We start from the raw sequence: 20847 nt of genomic DNA on the forward strand, positions 1-20847 counted from the left end.
TGAATGAACATCATATGCCTGAGAAAGAAAGCTGTAATGGGCAGGGCTGAACACATACTGCAGCAATGTGACTATTCTAGTGATCAATCATCCATTAGTCAGCCACTTAATCAACATCACTATAGCCAGGGCTGCAGGGCAGCTCTTCAGCATAGGATGCAAGGCAGGAACCATCCCTGAACAGGGCACCGGACGCTTTTCCTCTTTATCTGTCAAAAGTGTAAACTCTGACACAGATAAAATGTATTTTTTTTGTTTCTGGTACTCTAGATTTCAAAGCTGGCACTTTCCTTGCCATACAGCCATAAGGCTCCAGATGTCTGGATGGCATTCTGCCGGCCAGCACTCTGTGAAAATAAGATCTGACTCCTATTGACTCAGAAACATGGAAAATCGGACAGCGTTGCACTAGATTTGCTTTGTCTCTGTGACAGGCACTAGGCATGTAAGAAAAACAAATAGCTCTGCTTTTCTAACGACAGAGCACTCACAATAGAAAACAGTTGCTGCCTGAGTAAGATCAGTTTTGAAGCTTGTAGTCGCAGGGGCGTCAGGTCTTTGCTGGAAATTGCCTGTTTGCAGTATTTCCAGTTGTCTTTATGCTAGGATTGTTGACTGTTTTGCTCATTTGACCTCATTCTCTGTTTCAAGTAAGTGTGGCCTCTAGTTCATTAATGGAGAGAAAAAGCTGAAACTAAGACTTTACCTGCCTCTGACTTGCTAAGATTATGTAATTGAAAGCTATGACTGAGACATCACTGGAAAACTCATTTAATGTGGCGCAACCTTTACCCTCCTTCCAGTGATCATCTTTTAAAATAGTAAAATGTGGTCTCACATTTTACAGGTAAGTCCTCCTTAAAGTTTTGTTTCTTTGTCTACTTAATGCTAATTCCCCAGCCTCATGGCTTGTTTATTTACAGCCTCCTGTAATGACCAGCTAAAAGTTAGTGGCACAAATCAATAACAATAAAACAGGCATGAGGTCAGGTCAGACTGGGGAGCATGCACTGGTACAGAGTGTTTCCACACCCACCACACAAAATAACAGTTTGAGACCTTGGTTAGCAACCCCCCAGGCAGATGCATGGTCCAGTCCCACCATTCAGCAATGACCAAATATCTGCTGCAGCCAGGTGTTACATGGGTGTCCTCTTGGCCTGGTTGAACTGCTGGGATCCTCAGCAGTGAGGATCGTGTGAACCGGATCACCCTTGGGGAATTGCACCACATGGCCATAGTACCGTAACTGACACTGCACACAATGCAGGTAATGTGCCTCATTCAGAACTCTGTGTGTCAAACCAGCGGTACCCAAGGATTCTCCAGAGAGGCACAGTACCGAAGGAGTCCAGTCTTCATCTCAGGCCACTAAATAACATCCATCGCCTTGCAACAATATAGCAAAAGAGGAAGCACCAGGACTCAGAAGACTTGGACCTTCGTCATTTTGCAAAGATTGTCACACACCCCTTTCCAGCGACCTCATGATCCCCCCATGCTCTCCCACTTCTCCCACGTCTATTGACTTCATAGGAAGTGCCAGCAGAGACATGAATGTCGCTGCTGAGGTAAGTAAACCTCTTGATGCGGTTGACAGTCTCTCCACAGACAGTCACACTGCTAATAGCTGTGCCCAAGAGGTCATTAAAGGCCTGGATCTTGGTTTTTATCCAGGATACTCACAAGCCCTGACACAGACTCTTCACTTAGTTTCTTGAGAGCCCCAATAAGAGCCTCCATTGACTCTGCAAAGTCAAGATCAATGGATCTTTCTTCACAATTAGAGGCCCCAAAATTGCTGGACCCCATGACTCATGACCCCCATCACCTAGTCAATGTAAGCAAGAACACACCCCTGATGATCCCCTGAGTCAACTGCGAAAAAAGCAGAAGTTCTGCCTCTACTCTGCAGAGAACTCACAGTACCAATGTACAGGCCAGCCTTGACATCCAGCAACTTTAGAGGGATCCAGGGTAGTTCAATAAACTGAGTCAAATGCTTAATGAAGATCAACAAAGGCTGCAAAAAAATTCTGCTGATATTCACATTTATGCTCAATGAGAACCCTAAGTACCAGGATGCTGTTGATGGTAGACTTCTTAGGCGTAAAACCAGACTGCTCTGGTCGCTGGTAGGTGAGCAAGTGATCACGGATCCTATTGAGGATGACCCTAGCAAGAACCTTATTCAGCACCGCGAGCAGTGTTATCCCTCTGTAGTTGCCGGAATCCAGGCGATCACCCTTCCCTTTCCAGATAGGGAATACAAGTCCCACCTTCCAAAAACAGGGATAGTCACAAATTTATCAGTAAAGTAATTAATTCACTCATTCATCCATTTATCCATCTACTAAATTTGTTCAATATGTTGCAGAGTTGGAGAGCTGCATGCTTTCAAGTACTGTTAGGGAACCCAATGACAAACGCCAGTCCCTCTATCTATCTAATTTATACGGTGCCAGTTTTAAGCCTACAAGCAAGTAATATACCTCTTTTGAGTGAGGAAAACCCACATAAATAAGGAGACATTTCAACACTTCATAACACCAGGAAAGGAATTACATCCAGCTTCCAGGAGTTGAGATGCAGCACTCAGTATCAATATGTCAGCAGAAGTGTATACTAATTAAAAGAAAATCTTGAGCTTCCCACTATTAAAATTCACACATTCATATGTAAAATCTACTTGGGTGATGACCAACTCAGAAATCAAGTCTAGGCATGAACTCTGATGTATCAGGGATAACCAATATGTAACTGTGTTCTCCCTTCCAGAAACTGAAACTGTAACTGGAAGGGCTAGACATGTTCTATTCCTCTTGACAATTTTGTACATCTCTGTGTGATGACTTCTAAAAAGTAGAGAATGAATGATTGCCCACCATCTCGCACTATTAACCCCATTTTCACTTCATCTTGAGAGAGGAGATGTCTGAAAGACTTGAACTCCAAAAGGCTTTTCCTTATATATTACTGAAGTGTTTGTACTGTATAAGATAATCTGCCAAAGCATTTTCTGCTAAATCTTTATTTTATAAACTATATTTAAAGGTGAAAGAGGTATGGTAGATCAGTGATCTGTGGATCAATGGTTTGATGTTTTGACCCCACAAATGTGATGGCCAGCTCTTTGTGTGAGCCTTCATCTTCTTCTTGATTCCGCCAATTATCTATTAAAATGTAAAGTAGGTAATGACAGAATGGTTAATGCTGGTAAACTACACCTCAAGGGCTCTGACTTCAGTATCCAGTTTGGTTTTGCATTTGTGGGCTTTGCATATTCATCTTCATGTCAGTGTAGTCTTTCTTCATGTATTTTAAGATTTAATATTTCTGGTTAATGTCTGAGTAATGTAAAATGATGGGCAGCATGATGGTTGTCCTCTGTGTGCTACCTTAGAACTCGGGTGACCTGTCCTCATTCCCTGCCTGATGTTTTTCTGTATAGACTAAACACGATTTTTATATGTCCACATGAGATTTTTTCTTTTACTATAGTTGTCTTTCACATTCTGAAGACTTACACATTACACTGGGTGATTTGGTATTTCTGAATTTTCCCAGTATGAAAGAGTGGAGTGGGCATTACTTCCAAGTTGTGTTTTTTTCTTGCACACAAATACTACTGTGGTGCTTAAATGGAGAATATAAATTTAAGAAATTGATGATAGATAGATGGACGACATAGTATCCTCCACCGTCACCACCATTACTGTTTTTTGGTAAGCATATGTGAGAAACCTGAGTCATAATGCCATTACAAGTCGACAAATAATGACTATCAAGTCTTCCTTCCCAAACATGACCCATCCAATATTGCTATCAAGAAACCTTACATTCATGGGAACCAATTTAAAACCCACCAGATAATGATCACAGACTGAGATTTCCATTATTTATAATGCAGTATATTAAGTGTTTCTCATATGCAATTTAAAACCACTCCCCAACTCCCCAACAGAGATTGCAGTCCATTTATAATCTGGGTATTCGCAGAATTTATATTCTGTTGAGAAATAGGGAAGAATCTTCCATGCCTGTCCCATCAATGGATTCCATCTAGCTGTTGGAGGCCTACAGATCTCAGCAAACTGCAAACCTCTCCAGTATAACAATGCTCATTATTAATTAATTAATCACATTTATGTAGCACTTTTTTAACTTACTCAAAATACTTTACATAGATAGTGGGGAACCACTTCAGCTACCACCAATGTATAGCTTCTGTGTGGGTGATTCAGTGGCAGCCATTACTGTGCTAGTAAGTTCGCCATATTTTAATTAGGTGGTAAAAGGGTGAGAGAGATAGTTAGCCAATAAGGAACAGGGAATAATTAGGGAGTCAGAATGACCGGGCTGAGATGGGCAATTTATACAGGACATCAGGAAACACCCACCTCTTTTTGAAAGCTATGCTAGGACCTTTTATGACCACAGAGTCAGAACCTCAGTTTTACATTTCATCTGAAGAATGGCATCAGTTTTTACATGACAGTGTCCTTGTCAGTGCACTGGGAAATTGTGATCCACTCCCAGACCACAAGGTTAGTGCCCCCTGATGTCTCACCAACACCTCTTCCAGTAGGAACCCAACCCAACCCTTTCTTAGATGGTCTTCTATCCAAGTGCTGACAGGGCCCAACCATGCTTAGCTTCAAGTGGACTGCCTGTTCTGCAGTGTTGGCGTTATGAATGCTGTTGTAAAACATGCTTCAGCAAAAATTCTTCAATCTTCGTCATCCTCAATTGTGATCCTCAAACACCAGGAGCTGAGCGATCAAAGAAGTCAGGCAGTAAGTGACCTGCTTTCTCACCTGAGCAATCAGTACAGCTGTAATACAGCCACAGCAATGTCAGTTATAGCAGCCACTCATAGCCAATTCTATCACTCCAAATTTCAAGAGACAGAACCAACTACAATTGTAGTAAATCACCAAATAAAATAAACAATATAAAGATTTATGTGACAAATCAACTTGTTGCACACATAGTCTTGGAACATTATGTATTTTAATAAAAAAAGATCAATCTCTGAAGCAGTAAAGTTTACCAGTGCCTCCAATCCTATTGAAGTGGCTTGTGCTTCCACTTATTTGAGGCCTCTCTGCTTAATTAGATTTTTCTATTTTTACTTATTGGACAGAATAGTACATCTGAGAGAAAAAGAAAAAAGAAACTTCAAAGGCACCTTGTAATAGATGAATACATTCACTCCCACATTGAAACGCTTATTATTAAGCTTTCTTTTGTTTTCAAAGCTTTCAATAGTTATGTTCTGATTTACAAATAACCATCAGACTAGATGGAACAAATTAGCCAGTCCTATAGTTATGGTGACAGTTGGCATCCTAATTACCTGAGTGCTCCTCGCAGCACAACATCTGCAGTATTGTGAATTCTGCAATAAAGCAACACCAGATTACATTGTGCTTGGACTTAAGGGTGCTGCTCCTTTGACATTGCCACTCTCAGATGACAACTTGCACTATTCACCCCACCCTTGCAAAGTGTGGTCCACAATGAAAATGTGCTCAAATGAAAGTGCGTCTAAGATGAGTTCCAGTATTTAAAGATTGATATTTTGCCATTGTATGTGAGATAAGATGAAGCTGTAGTTAGCATTGCTGCTGCACAGCTCATGCAACCCAAGACCTTTCTTGGCCTGCTATCTATTATTGTGGAGTCTTCTGGTATTCTCATACCATCCAGTGAAGTTCAAGTTAGGTTATTTGACAATTCAAAGTTTCCCTGGTAATTGTGTATACATTAATGTACCCCTTTATTTTACCACTCTGATGCATTTTCCGAAAATGTGAGGCCAGAATAAAGAAGTGTGCCTTTCATTCCTGACCTGTAAAGCCGAGGAGCCAAAAAGCGAAAAATGGTTAAAACATTAAGAAATATTACAAACAAAAGGAGACAGTTCATTGCTTCTGCTTCCACTATTAATTAAAAGCTAAGTTATCCCAAAAATATCATCCCAATAATGTTTAAAACCTACCAATTTTTCCTTCTCAGCTACTTGAATCTGTAGTTTGCCCATGATTACCATAATTCGCTATGTGAAGAACCACTTCCATCTTGAAGGGACTCTTCAGTAATATCCATCACAAAGCTTCAGTTGTGTGACTTATTCTTTAATTTGATTCCCAAAGACATCTTCCATTAACCCTATGCCTACCTGTTTTTTTCTTAGTACCTGGCAATTCTTTGTCAATTTGTAAAAATCTTTACAGCATTTATTACAGTTTGGGTAGTATAAGGTTTTTAATCCTTACTGTGATTTTCTGAAAATGAACGTTAAGCAGTACATCCATCCTTTTGTTTCCTTATTCTGTTTAGCCTGTTAAAGTGAGCCAGAGCCTATTCAAGAACATATCGATACTCTCTCATAACAAGGTCAATTTAGAGTTTGCATTCCACCTAAAAAATTAAAGAAACAAAAGCTGTTAAATTAGCTAACACATGAGGTTTGAATATCGAAATTAAAGTTAAGCAAATATTGTAGCACTCAGCGGCTGTCCTGCACTTCAAAGGTATTGTGACGTGTCTTGTTGCTGCATGGACAGCTGTGGGGAATAGAAAATAGGGTTTGGGGTTGAGTCCCAAGGAAGTACACAACAGGTGCCTTCCCAAAGCAGAAACGTTTTTTTTTCAGAAACTATAGGGACTTTTTAGAAACTCAGAAACTTTTTGTAGTATTTCCAGCAAAGGAACTCAGGGCATTTGTTCCTGGTAGGTAATTCCTAATACTTTTTTCTTAACTCCTATTATATCTATTGTGGGTGGATCATGGACGATGAATTGCACTTTTTGATTGAGCACAAGCACTGGTGCTATTGTACAAATCTGTTAGTAGTTTGGACTTTGGAGCATTATTGGTAAAGGTGGAGCACCACACTTCACACTGTATCATTCTTCATAGCTGCCTCCCTGGTGTGCCACATCATACACTATATCAAAGCAATAAGTGAGGGGTGGGTGTCCCACGAATTCCAGAGTGTATTGAAGTAATAAGAGGAGGGGGTGTCCTCCATGAACTCCTGAGTGTACCTCATTTTGGACTGCATCACTCTTCTTTTCATGTCACAATATGTTGCATAAAGGTTACAATTCCTGTTGAGCAGTGGGAACGCACTACAAGTGTCCCAGGACCTACATCATTCAGGAGCAAATTTGTTCCTGAAAATAAAGTTTGGACAGTGGGAAAATGCTTTTTGTGAGGGCACACTGCACCTTTTCTATGGAAAGATGAGTGACCAGGGTAAGAGATAAGTAGCACTGCTTTCACACCATACAAGCAGAGCAGTTTAAGATCAGGAGGAATACAGTTAAGTCAATAAGACATTAACATGGTGAGAATAATGAGATAAGAGAAAGATTATTATTTTGGAGGTGTCCAGTGAGTAAGTATCAGGATACCATTAATGTTGCTGTATTCACAATAAAAAGCCAGTCGACACATGTGATCTCACTCACCTCCTGTGTGGGTTATTCAATTGGACCATCGCAGTATCATGTCAGGGTTCATACAATCTGTCTACTTAGTTTCTTGTCTAGAGATGCAGCAATATTTAATAAAGGTGGTCTGAATATTTCTAATCACATCTCATTGTTTTATGCATTGTGTGTCAAACCAGTAGTCACATGAAACGGAAAATAATTATGGGACATGGCTTGTTCACTGACAGTGCCAAGGCTCTTCAAAGTGGGGATTTTAAAGCTTTGTAATAAAATAAAAATCAGAATTATGGCACATCTTTTCCATTTTTTTGAATGAGAAGGTCTTAATGTAAAACAACAGTTAGGGATCTCATGTTTATGGGCAAATCCAAAGAGATTCTTATGCAGAATGATACTTTTAGACCACCAGAGGAAAACTGTTCTGAGTACAATTGTAGAACAAAGTGTAGAGCAGTGTGATAGGAAGAAAAAAAAATACAAATAATAGCCCAAACTACATTTTAAAGAGGTCTGTTTATATGTTTAACTAATCAAGTTAACAAGCTAACCATTCAAAATTACTAAAAGGCTGACTGTGGAAATGAAGTGTAAAAACAGACCTTTAAAATGCTGCAGCTTTTCATAGCACGTCTGGAGTAAATTAGAGCAGGTTAAACAAACTATTGTTCTTTTACAATTGAATGTCAGCTTTTGATTTCGAATAAGCCCTTTTTTCAATAAATCTGAATTATTTTCAACTACCAACATTTGATCTGAAACTAGATAATAAGGAGAAACCCATAACTGGTAGTGCCCAAGCTCAGATTGAAGCTAGGCGTTTGGAACAATGAGGCTTTGCTAGCACATCTATTCCTCCATCCTTTTTATGCACCTGAAGAGTGGGCCAGATCAACACTAAAACTATTTTAAATAATTAATTTAGTGTCATTGAAGTTATGGTTAATGTAATTAGAATACATTTCAAAAAACTCTTGCAAAATCCTAATATTATCAAACCTACTTAATCCAATTCATCAGACTGTACAGACCTAGAGCTTATCCTAAGAGCATTGCGATAAAGACAGTGATGAACCTAAGACGAGGTGACAGTTCATCACAGGATGTGCTCATGCACACACCCAATTTCAAATCATCAGTATATACACACATCTTGGGGATATGAGAAAACGACAAGATTGTTTTGTAGCAAATCATTAAAATAAAATAAATGGCTAGAGAAGATATCACTTAAGTACTAGTAAAGTGTATGGAAGAAAAGAAAAAGAAGCCCATCTTTCTCATAAGGCAGTAGAAGCTACTGTCAGTTCTTGCTGTTTTCCTACTCTTCATATACTTTGCCCAATCTTATCACAAAACAACGACCTTCAGGCAGTGTAGTCAGCATACCGCCATGCGTGACAGATTTAGCTATAAATCTCTATAATTAATATATAGAGTATTCAAGGTCTATCATTGTGTGTGTGTTGTGAAACACAGAAGTCACTTAGAGCATGGTCGCCTTATCATTTGTCATCAGCACTGCTTCCAGATAAACCTTTCTAAATACTCCAGTATTCTGTAGCAGTGACACAAGATAGGTTTTCTGTGATGTCTAGTAATTGATCATAATTGCCTGGAGACAGTTAGGTTGCCCTAAATTATAGCACAATACACTTAGTAATAATGAAGTTATCTGGTCAGTTACAGTGGATCACAATTTCACCTCTGCTACCTTCCCTTATTTTGTGTGGTACTTTAGCAAACAAGTTCAGTCTACACCAATTTTGGACTCCATTTTGTAAAACTATGTGAACATTTTTTACCATATCCATGTAACAAATTCAGGTGCTTTATTTTGGAAATAAACCTTTGAGTAGACCTGACATCTCTGGGTCACTTTACGTGTGGCTGGAACAAAGATGTGTTTTGGGTTCCCACTGCTTCTAGGAAAGCTACAAAAACCAGAGGCTGTTTTGAAATGTTTTAATACTAAATGCCCTTCTTAAGAAGGGTCACAGATTGAGATAGCACAACATTATTCCTAATCCTAAGGAGGATGGATCTCAAGTCTCAATAATTTCATTGGCATACCAGGACTGTTTCATTTAGGCTCAAAGGGTTATGAAAGGATCCACGCAAGCCAGTTGGCCGATCATAATTACTGGTGATTGCATCTTTTGCTCAACTTTCCAATTTCTTTGTTTTTAGCAGACAGTCATAGAACAGACCTTTTACATTTTTAGAAATTTCCCAACACCCATACAAACTTTGCCATAAACATCTTCCATAAACACTTTCTGCAGAAATTTTTATATGCAGCGTTTGTGAGTCACTTCAGGTGGTGTTTTGCATAATTTAGCAGACGGTTCCGAACTGAGCTTTGTTTGCCTACAATATGTGTGAATGTCACTGTGCTTTTTTGCCTCAATGTGAAAGTCCTTTAAGGGTCTGTTTTTCCTAAAAGAGCTCTGTGAGTCCTCAAGGGTGTGTTTGGCAGTCTTCTCTTGCAAATGAAAATATTTTAGAATAGCAAAAACTTTCAAAGAACTCTTAGCAAGTGCTGTTATGACAGAAAGGCAGCACATAAATTTATATGTGATCAATGAAAAGAAATTTTATAAAACATTTTTTGTGAGCTGCCTTTAGGTATTGTGCTGGTAACCAGCTCAAGTCAGTATCCCAGGACTATTGTTTGGGTAATTTTAAAATTGCCAGAATTGATTGCCTCCTTTGTATACTAGAAATGATCTGCATTTTACATGCCAAGCTAATGCAGTGTTGTATTTTATTGCGAAAATACTACTTTGTGTAGGTGTGAGTGGTTAAATAACACAAAAGAAATTCCCAGTAATACACAACTACTCGGGCGGCATGGTAGGGCAGCGGTAGCGCTGCTGCCTCGCAGTTAGGTGGGTTTACTTCCCGGGTCCTCCCTGTGTGGAGTTTGCATGTTCTCCCCGTGTCTGCATGTGTTTCCTCCGGGTGCTCCAGCTTCCTTCCACAGTCCAAAGACATGCAGTGTGTGTTTGGTGTGTGGGTGTGTGTATGCCCTGCGGCGGGCTGGCTTCCTGCCCAGGGTTTGTTTCCTGCCTTGCACCCTGTGTTGGCTAGGATTGGCTCCAGCAGACCCCTGTGACCCTGTAGTTAGGATATAGCGGGTTGGATAATGGATGGATGGATGGATGGATGGATGGATGGATGGAAACAACTCCTCTGCAACTGATAAGGGTATGCCTATCATCAGACATACCCAGGATGAAAATGAACAGCCTTGACACATGGAAAAAGGTTTGGGGCAGCCACCCACATACTTAATCACTGGCTACAAAAGGCAAATATAAAGCAGAGTTGTGTACAGAATTGAGTGCAAGACAGAACCGATTAACAGAGGGAAGACGGGCGGCACGGTGGCGCAGTGGGTAGAGCTGCTGCCTCGCAGTTAGGAGACCCGGGTTCGCTTCAATGGGTCCTCCTTGTGTGGAGTTTGCATGTTCTCCCCGTGTCTGCATGGTGTTTCCTCCGGGTGCTCTGGTTTCCTCCCACAGTCCAAAGACATGCAGGTTAGGTACATTGGCGATTCTAAATTTTCCCTAATTTTGTGTGGGTGTGTGTGTGTGCTGGCGCCCTGCCCAGGGTTTGTTTCCTGCCTTGCGCAATGTGTTGGCTGGGATTGGCACAGGGTGTGTTGGGATATAGCGGGTTGGATAATGGATGGATGGAAGATGGTGGGTTTTTAAGGTTGGTCAAGGGAAGTGAAGTCATTGGGTCCGGAACTGAAAATGATGTCCTCGGACGCAGAACGGGAAGTGACATTCTCTGGCCGGAACCGGAAGTGACGTCGTCGGAATCAGGCAGGATTTCCAGTGTCCAGACTACAGAGATAAAAGAAGAAGGTTTAGTGCACCCCGCCACCCCCTGGCTTGGCATGGAATTACCTTCTTTTGGTCCTTCTAGCTGCCTCTCATGCACACATGTATGACACCAGACATCATCATTCACTGATGAAAACACTAAGAAATGTGATTTCCCACGCATTTACTATAATCATTTACTTATTTTTAATAGATTTTACTATTATTTTATTTTTAGATAATACACTCTTAAAAATAATGAATCTTTAATTACATCATATGGTTCTTTACTGGATTGTGTGGTTCCTCATAAAGCCGTTGCTTGACAAACAACCATTTTATTCTGGGGAGGGATCTTTGCATATGAAGTTGGATCTTTGTGCTTTGAAAAACTTCCTAATATGTAGAAAATATGTAGAAAAAAAGCTGAAACCTTAAATGTGTAGGACACTAAATGGTGAAGAAAACCTGGACTTAACCATTGTTTCTGGATGTATGCAGAAAGAGTCCTTCTAAAATCATGAACCATTGGTATTTCACAATTCTCTTACCATATATTCGTAATTGAGCCTGTTACAGATGTAAATAAATAAAGTTTCTGGAATCTTCATGTGAATGGGTCTTTTTGGAACCAAAAATTGTTCCCCTATGGCCTTGCTCTGAAGAACCACTCAGATGCCTTATTTTTAAGCATGTACCAGTTACTTATCTTGTCCTTTTTGGTGCTCACTGTTTTTTACAGCATCTTCTGCAAAGTCTTAAGTTTTCAGTGATGGCACTACTAGTAATATAATCTGAATTATTACTAGTTATTATTATTTGCACCATAAGACGCACCTGACCATTAGGCGCGCCTAGGTTTAGAGGAGGAAAACAAGAAAAAAAATATTCTGAACCAAATGGTGTACTAATATGTTTAATAAAATATAGCAGAATAATATTTCAACCATGTAAATTCAACAGCGGTATTAAGAAACATCATCACTGTCATTAATAAATAAGGAAAGACTTTAAGGTTCAAGCACTCTTCTAGTTTTATGGAAACCCCAAGAAGTCCTCATCGTTAGTGTCAGAATTTATTAAGATCAGTTGCTCACACTCACTTTGCAGGATCACGTACCTATCATTACGCGGCATAACCTGTCCAAAGCCACCAGGGGACAAAGCACGTTTGGACCAATGCTCCCTGAAGTTATATCGCCAGTCTAGTCCTATCTATATTTGTAATGCCACAAAGCCCTTCATCTCATGTTTTGTTGTGGGTTTCCAGTTTGAAAAACGAGAATGCGGTGCAAGCATAGCCTTTGATTCAAAAAATTGCTCTGCATACCTGTTTGTCTCGTCTGACAGTAGCTGAAAGGCAGCTTAGCAGGAAAGAACAGCCTGAAGTAGTCCAGCGGCTGGTAATCTGTCGAGTCCAACAGCAAGCCATACTGTCTTGTGAAGTCCGGTAGCAAGTTTGGCTCCCACGGATCAATTTCTAGGTATTCCTCCCACACGAACTTTACCATAGGTGCATCGGCTGCACGAATATGCTCAGTTGGGGTGTCATCGGCTGGTGTCCCGATCAGCTGATGCCAGTTCCTCACTCTCATGTTCGATCTCCTGATCACTCTCAACAAAATCAGATTCCGACTCAGTGATAATGCGCAAAACATCATCTGCTGAGTATTTTGTTTCCTGCACTCGCTTCGCTCCCTCGTGAGATGTCGATGCCATCTTGCCTTTGATTACATTTGTTTACATTTCGCAACTCACACACATGCAAGGATTAGATGCCGAATCAATGAGTCTAACATTCCTCCAAGCACAGAGTGAAAGCCTGTAACGTAACAGTGAGTTTTGTTGCCCTCTACCCCTGGATGTCGACTTTTTTCAGGTAATACACATCATGGTCTGTGATGCAATATTCGCTCCATAAGACGCACAGACATTTCCAAACTTCTTTTGGGGAAAAAAAAGTGCGTCTTATGGTGCGAAAAATACGGTACGTTTGTAATTACTTTTGATGCATCTGCTAACATAATATTCTCAGACTGACTTAAAACAATTCAAGATCTCAAGGAACCCATCCTAGCAGCATTGTGTAAAAGGCTGGAATAAACACTAGAGAGGTTTATATTAAATTATAAATCTTATTATCACTGATTAGCATTTCTACCTCATGGATCCATTATCCTAAATTGGAATCCCACACTTAGTCATTGTCCATGTGGTATTTGCACTTTCTTGCTGTGTCTCCGTGGATTTTTCTTGAGATGCTCTGGTTCACCTCCCACCTCACCAAAAATGTGCAAGTTAAGTTGATTCCAAATTGGCCTTGTGTGGGATTGTGCGTGAATAGACTGTGTGATACTCTGTCCTGTCCATTGCTAACTTCTGCCTTGCGCCCACTGCTGCCAGGATATGCTTTACACCTCTCAGATTCAGTTGTATTGAATGGCTTTGTGAATGTTTATATTATGTTATGTGGTAGTGTTAAGCAGCTTACTTGTGCAGTGACCGGTTCTGATGCTTTACTGATTGGACATATGTTTGAATCTTTTCCTATTTGTTGCCTATGTAAAATTTAAAATGCTACCCTGTCCAGTGTAATTATATTAGTGGGAACTGGAAATTAATAGATAATGATCTATAATTATTACAGGGTTATTTGTCAAAAGGTTTCTTCAAGACACCTTCATCCTCAATGGTTACCCTTTTGATTCTTCTGTATGACATGAGCTACTTTTACAATAGTACAGAACTATTTATTCCTCAGAAATAATATAGTTATAAAGTTTGTTAATCAAAATCAAACTTCTTGTTATTCACATTACCGTTACTACCTGTGTGGTACTGTTTCTATGTTGATTGTTTACATTGTACACTTTCATGCCACTCACTCCAATCCCATGGTGCCCTCACTGCCTCCACAGGGGGCACAAGCCCAAATTTATTTGCCACAAAGCTGACTTATGGTAAGTACCTTTGTGCCAAAATTTCAAGTCTGTGGCTTAAAATTGCTGTACATATAGAAATAAATTTAAATGAATTTATTAGCACTGTTTCCTCAGTGGAAAGAAACCGGGGCTCGAGTCCCAGGTGTTAACTGGGTGGAGTTTACGTGTTCCCCCATGTCCATGTGGGTTTCTTTCAGCTGCTCCGCTTTCCTCCTACAGTCAAAAGATAAACAGATTAGGTGCAATGGCGAGGCTAGATTCATCCCTGCTACTTGTTTGTGTGTGTTCACTCTATGATGGATTAGCTTCGAGTCCAGTTATTGTTCCTACCTTGCACCTTCTCCTCGTTTGGATAGACTCCAGCTTCCCTATGATCCTGCTCTAGATAAGAAGGTTTAGAACATGGATGGATATATTATATTATATTATTATATGTTATGCTGTGCTTGTTGTGATATTTGCATTGTCCTTATGTGCATTTAGCTTTTCTTCAATGGATCCAATTTCTATGGAAGATCAATCGTGCCAAAATTAAAGGCAATCCAACATGTTAACTACATTAAAATGCAATTCATATGCAAGTGGAACATTCCACTTTGGCACTGTTTTATCGTATCATAAATGATCGATTGCTTTTTGCTATCGCAGTCAATTTTATTATCATTTTAAAATGCAATACAAAAGCATATTGCATTTTAATTCATGTCCATAGATCACATGTCATAGCCAAAATAAAACCAGACATATTGCATTTCTCTCAGCATCAGCTCAGTGTGTATTTTGATTCGTGACCACGCTTTAATCTTGCTAAAACTAAGAGTGCTCAAATGACCAATAAGCATCCAAAGATGGGACAAAGGGTGTCAACAGTTGGGGACAGAGGATTTCCACTTCTAAACATTTCTGTATTCTGGCGGTGAACATAAGTTAAGTCAATATGGACTGTGGAGTGGTTAACTGAAATGGTGAAGCATATGTTTTAGGTCTCACTGAAAAAGTTTAGAGTTCAGTTCGTTTGTTATCTTTTTGCACATGTTAAGCAGTGTGGTTAAATTTCTGATGTGTGGGTTGTTAACTAAATAGTGAATATAGTGAAACATTTGTTAGCATCAAAGAGCTTGATTTCTTTGTTGCTTTTTATTCATACCCTCTGTGATAAACGGATACTGTGAAGTTTTTCCATTGTTTCAACACGCAAGAGAATTTAATCATCATTTAGATCGCCAGCTTCCATCTCTTCAATGAGAAGTTGGCTCTCCCGACTTAGCAACTCCATATTCACCTTCTTGGTACGCCTCTTTCCCCAAAAGTTGACGCTCCTTGCCCCACATTTTGATGCTTATTGGTCATTTGATTACATTTAGTTTTGGCGCAATTAAAGTGTGGTTATGAATCAAAGTGCTTTGTGCTTCCATTAAGCTCTTTCCTTGTGTCCTTCACTATAGTAACATCCCCTAAAACCAGGTTATGATGGAGTGGATTTTCCTGGAACATGTGTACTGCATAGTATGATGTTACTCTCAGGCTGTTTCACCATCAGCACTTTGGCAGATTCTAGTTTACCAAATGTTGTACTGAATTACTGTAACAGCACTGAATCTTTTCACATTACTTTTAACCGTTGGCAGCATTTTCCAGTCAGCTTTCTTAAAATGTTTCGCAGGCTTTTTATGTAATCATTAGGCATATTTGAAGGAAATGTCCCTGTTCTCTATTTAAGTGTAGAGTTTTAAGTCACCTGCAAATCACTTGAGGTTGACCAGAACAGCAGAGTAGACAGCAAATCTGTGTTTCATTTTATTGCTTTGATTAGGGTTAGGGTTAGGATTAGAGTGTTTAATTATGGTTAGGAATACTATTTGGGCTGTGGACTACCTCAAGGCCATCTCTTAAGACCATTGTGTTATTTCTTCCCAAATGCTGACAATCTGGGTTATAGAAGATAGCTGTAAGTAATACCAATAGGTAATTTGAGGTTTCTGTTCTCTAATTGACAGTGTTCAATGGACTTTTTATCCATTAGTGATCCAAAGTGCTACATTTTCTGTGAAAACAGCAAGAATATCAAAAGAGAGCAAATAAGTCTGACAATAATTTCACAACATGGCACAATCGAAAGATCTGCTAGAAGTCGATCTTGTGAAACTATTCTGTTATTTTTGAGCAGTATTATTCGCCACTTTTGGAATTTTGCAACACATTTGTCATGTTAACATGCAGCAGCAAAGAGAAAATACTTCAATACAACAAGGTCTTCCCAGTTGGCAGATAAATTAAAACAGCATTTATGAGAACATATGTCCTTAAAATTCAAGCAGTGTTCCAGATGTGCACAAAGTAGACTGTGTGATTTAATCTGTGAAAATTACCATATTCACTCTGTCATATTCCCTAATAAAGCAGTTTGGAGGTCCTAAACTAGTTAAAAATATATATATGTGCAAATGATTTATTTGACTTCAGCAGAAACGTGTATTTATTTTGGCCTTAGGATAACAGCATGAAGGTAGTTGTGCATCTCACTGACACAAGTAATAGAAAATTATGACACTTGTAAAATGCAGGATATTTTATCAGGTATGGAATGGATGAAGCAGTCAGAGGAGAATAAGGCAGGTCATCTTTCATTCAAAGAATGTATGGGTTAGGAATTACTAGACATACTTAAAGTAAATTGGACAAAACCAAACACAGTAGTGGAATAGGCAGATCAGAAAACTGATGAGTTGAAGAGTAGACATAAAACAGTTTGGAGAAATCTGGCAAATGTCCTCCGAGAATTTTGAGGCAAGAATGACAGAAATTTTTAGGTAAGGTAGTTCTGCTCACTAATCATAGTGCTGTTCAGGGGGGACGTTGTATATTGATTGGCATATGCAAGTGAGAATCTCTGTACATGTGACGATAATGACCTTACAATCCTATAAACCTATACTTCATAATCACACAGTCCAGTCTAGTCCAGTAATTGACAATATCACATCTGTGACAAGCTTTTTTAATTAAAAAGATATAGATTTCTTATTAAGCTAGGCGACACTAAGCAAGCCAGGAGTGATTTTAGTAGGCATAAAGGCTAAAAAGTATAAGAAAAGAAGTCACGTGGAACCAGTCATGTAATCTTTAAACTGAATTTATCAGCATGAGATTGTGGAACATAAGACATGGTATGTCCATTAAGTCCACTTATAAAAATATAAGTCATTGGACTCACCAAAAAATTGAATTTTATTGAACAGAGCCTGGCAGATTTAATTTGCAATTATACCATTTTGTTGGAGAGCAAGAGTTAAAAAAAACATTCTACACTATAAACCAATCTGTAAAGGATGTTCTGGAAGGCTTCCTTTTTTCTTCACTTCTGTTAGCTCCAAAGAGATTTTGACTGATTTGGATTTTTCCTCTCTGTCATCCTGTGTGCCTTTGCTCCAGCATTAATGCCAATTGTGTTGATTATGCTTAATTTTCTAAAATTCATGTACATTTATCAGCCTGAATATGATAAGCACATAGAATACAGAGGTGAGTACGGCATGCTACATTACACTGCACTTAGTTTATGGTACTAGCCACACTACTTAGCAAATATTTTTAAATTATGTTTTTATCTCATCCCCTGCATGCACCTTCAGCCCCTTTCCTCGGTATTCGCAGGTGTCTGAACTTCTCTTCACTGGCAATCCCTCTGTCAACCACATTCCTGTAAAGCCAGCTTCTCAGACTTTTATTATTTTAGAGACGCCTTTGGCCCAGTTTTATGCTTCCTGTCTTTGAAGGCAACTATCTCAGCATACCTTCTCTGCCTTTACTCCTCCTTATATGTCTCACACTCACACTTTCTCTTTTGATCCTATCACTAAATCCAAAGTGACCAATCACACCAAAGCCAAACTGGCCCAATTAGATTATCTTGAAAGAGTGAACTCACAGATCTTGGTGTTTTATTTAGTAAATCTCTTTTGTGCAGTATTTTGTGCATCAATTGGTGCCCTTCCATTCATGACCACATGGGGCGCTTGAATGCTCAGTGAACTATTAGGGTCAGTTTATACATCACGCTCAGAACATGTATGCGCACACAAGCATTCTATTGATGCGTTCTTTGAGCACGTCCTCAGAAATTGATGTGTCATGTGCGCAAGTTGCAGTACCAGCAAAAATATGGGTGGCGTGTATGTGTAAGTTTTGGTACGTGATGTCAACATTGTTGTCTACTATTAAAATGTGCCAGCAGACTTGCAGCTCCAACTGGATCAATTTGCGTGCTTCGATGTTTGATGAATGGTTCAATGTGGTGAAGCAAATCATCAAACTTAAATGCTGACATGCAAATATCTTCATGGTGGTTTTCTTCATCCATTTCTCACATGGGCAATACAAACATTGCATATTCCCCATTGTAATGACATGATATATTTAAAGGTATCAAATACTGTGTCGACATTCTGTGCCACTTGCATCAAAATGCAAATAATTTTTATTTTTAACATCTTTCTTCCCCTGCGGTGGGCTGGCGCCCTGCCTGGGGATTTGTTCCTGCCTTGTGCCCTATGTTGGCTGGGATTGGCTCTAGCAGACCCCCGTGACCCTGTGTTAGGATGTAGCGGGTTTCTTTCTTCATCTTGTAATGCACTTTTGGCAACATCATTTGTATGAAAATGTGTTTGCACAGACTACTGAACGGAACAGAACACACATGAAATGCGTGTATTCCAAATAACACTATATTATTTCCACTATAAAACTCCACTTCAATCCCAGAAAATCAAATCAAGGTAAGCCATGAGCTAGGAGAAATTCGTTCTAAGTCGGTGGGGGGATGGAATAGCTGGCTGCTAGTAGCTTTTGTTTATCAGCACATTTAGATGACAAAGGACTCTGGCGGAGAGGTGCAAATGGATCTAAGACGCGATTTAAGGTGGGACGGATTTACGAGTTTTTTCGTAGGCTCTGGTAATTCTAGTGTTAAAGTAGTGTTGTGGCCCTACTAACATTGCATAGCAGCCAATATCTGCTTATGAATTTAGAAAGGCTTGGCACTTTAAGTGACCCAAAACTGGCACTGCTCCCCATACAAGGCAATGTAACTTCTTACGAGAGTTTAAACACTAAACCTTTAGCACCTCTGCTTTTGTTCTACAAACCAACACCTGGCATACCTGCTTTTAGTTTACAGACCAAACACCTGGCACTTCTTCTTTTATTTTACAAATTGCACACCTGGCAGTTCTGCTTTTATTTTTATGCCAAGCTACTGGCATGTCTGCTGTTGTGTAAAGAGGAAGCTCCTTAATGCCCCATCTAGTTTGTTTAGCCCAATCCCTGGCATTAATGGCATTTTTTTTTATTCCAAGTTAAGGCTACTTCTTATCCATTTTTAAGTGTTAAATTTCTCACACACCTTTTGTTTTACTAGCCAAAGTTTGACACCTTTGTTTTTGTTTCAAAAGCCAAATCCCTGGCATTCTTGCTAATGTTTTTCCAACTACATTCCTGGCACGTGTGCTTTTGTTTTACCAGTGAAACCCCTGGCATTTTTGTTATGGCACACACTCCTTTGTATTAACAGCCATACTCTGGCATTGCTGCTTTTGATATTACGGCATCCGTGCCTAGCAGTCCTGCTTTAGCTTAACCAATGAAACCCCTGGCATCCCTGATTATTATTATTGTTATTTTTTTTACCAGCCATGCCATCTCACTGCCACTCCTGCTTTTGTATCAAAAGCCTAAACCTTTGCCACTCCTGCTTTAGTATAACCAGTGAGGGAGATGGCCGGCTGTTCATCCCGGCCAATACCCCCAGGCCGCTAGATGGAGCCCTCCCTGTAGCATGGGAGTGCCCCAAAGACCAGCAGGGAATCATGGACAATGGAATTTTTATTCCCGACCCTACTGGACACCACTTCAGGGAGGCTCAAAGAATTATATGTGCCCTATTACCCGGAAGTGCATCTTAATAACCGCGACAGGGGAAACGACTTACTTCCAGGGTGAAGAAGAAGAGTTTTATATGACCCAGGGGGTGTTCCAAGTCACATGAACAGAAGGGCGAAACACTTCCGGGTCATGGACTATAAAGGACTGTGGGAAACCCAGACAAGTGAGCTGAGCTGGGAGGAAGGGTGGCAACGCGTCTGGGAGAGGAGGATTGGTTATTGTATTGATAATTGATTATATGAGTAGTGTGGAGTGGAGGGTGCTTTGTGCACGTATTTATTATAAAAATAAAAAGTCTTGGACTTTTACCTGGTGTTTGGCGTGGTACCTGAGGGTTTAAGGGAGCACTAGCACCCTCTACTGTTACACCAGCCAAAATCATGGCACTCTTGCTTTTTTGTTTGGCATGCCTACCTTCATTGAAAATGACTGTTCTGCAGTATGCTCGGTATCCTAATTCCTGGCATTGCTGTTGTAATGTAAACCAACAAGATCTCACTACTTCTTAATATTTTAAATGGCCAAAAACCAGGCCCTTCTACCTGTTTTGTATAAATTATCAAACCCAAAAACGCTCCTGCTTTTGTTTTATCAGTCATGCCATTGGTGCAGCCACCTTTGCATTAACCATCAAAACTAACAGCCAGCCAACTGCCACTTCAACATTT

General features: G+C 39.8%; 1 protein-coding gene across 4 annotated transcripts in view; it reads left to right on the top strand.

Annotated features, from left to right (window-relative positions):
• cdh23 (cadherin-related 23) overlaps positions 1–20847 on the top strand; it is a 1336251-nt gene that overhangs the window by 283961 nt on the left and 1031443 nt on the right. The gene's annotated exons all lie outside the window — the stretch shown is intronic.

This window comes from Erpetoichthys calabaricus, chromosome 2, assembly GCF_900747795.2.
Source record: "Erpetoichthys calabaricus chromosome 2, fErpCal1.3, whole genome shotgun sequence".
In the NCBI taxonomy this organism is placed as follows: Eukaryota; Metazoa; Chordata; class Cladistia; order Polypteriformes; family Polypteridae; genus Erpetoichthys; species Erpetoichthys calabaricus.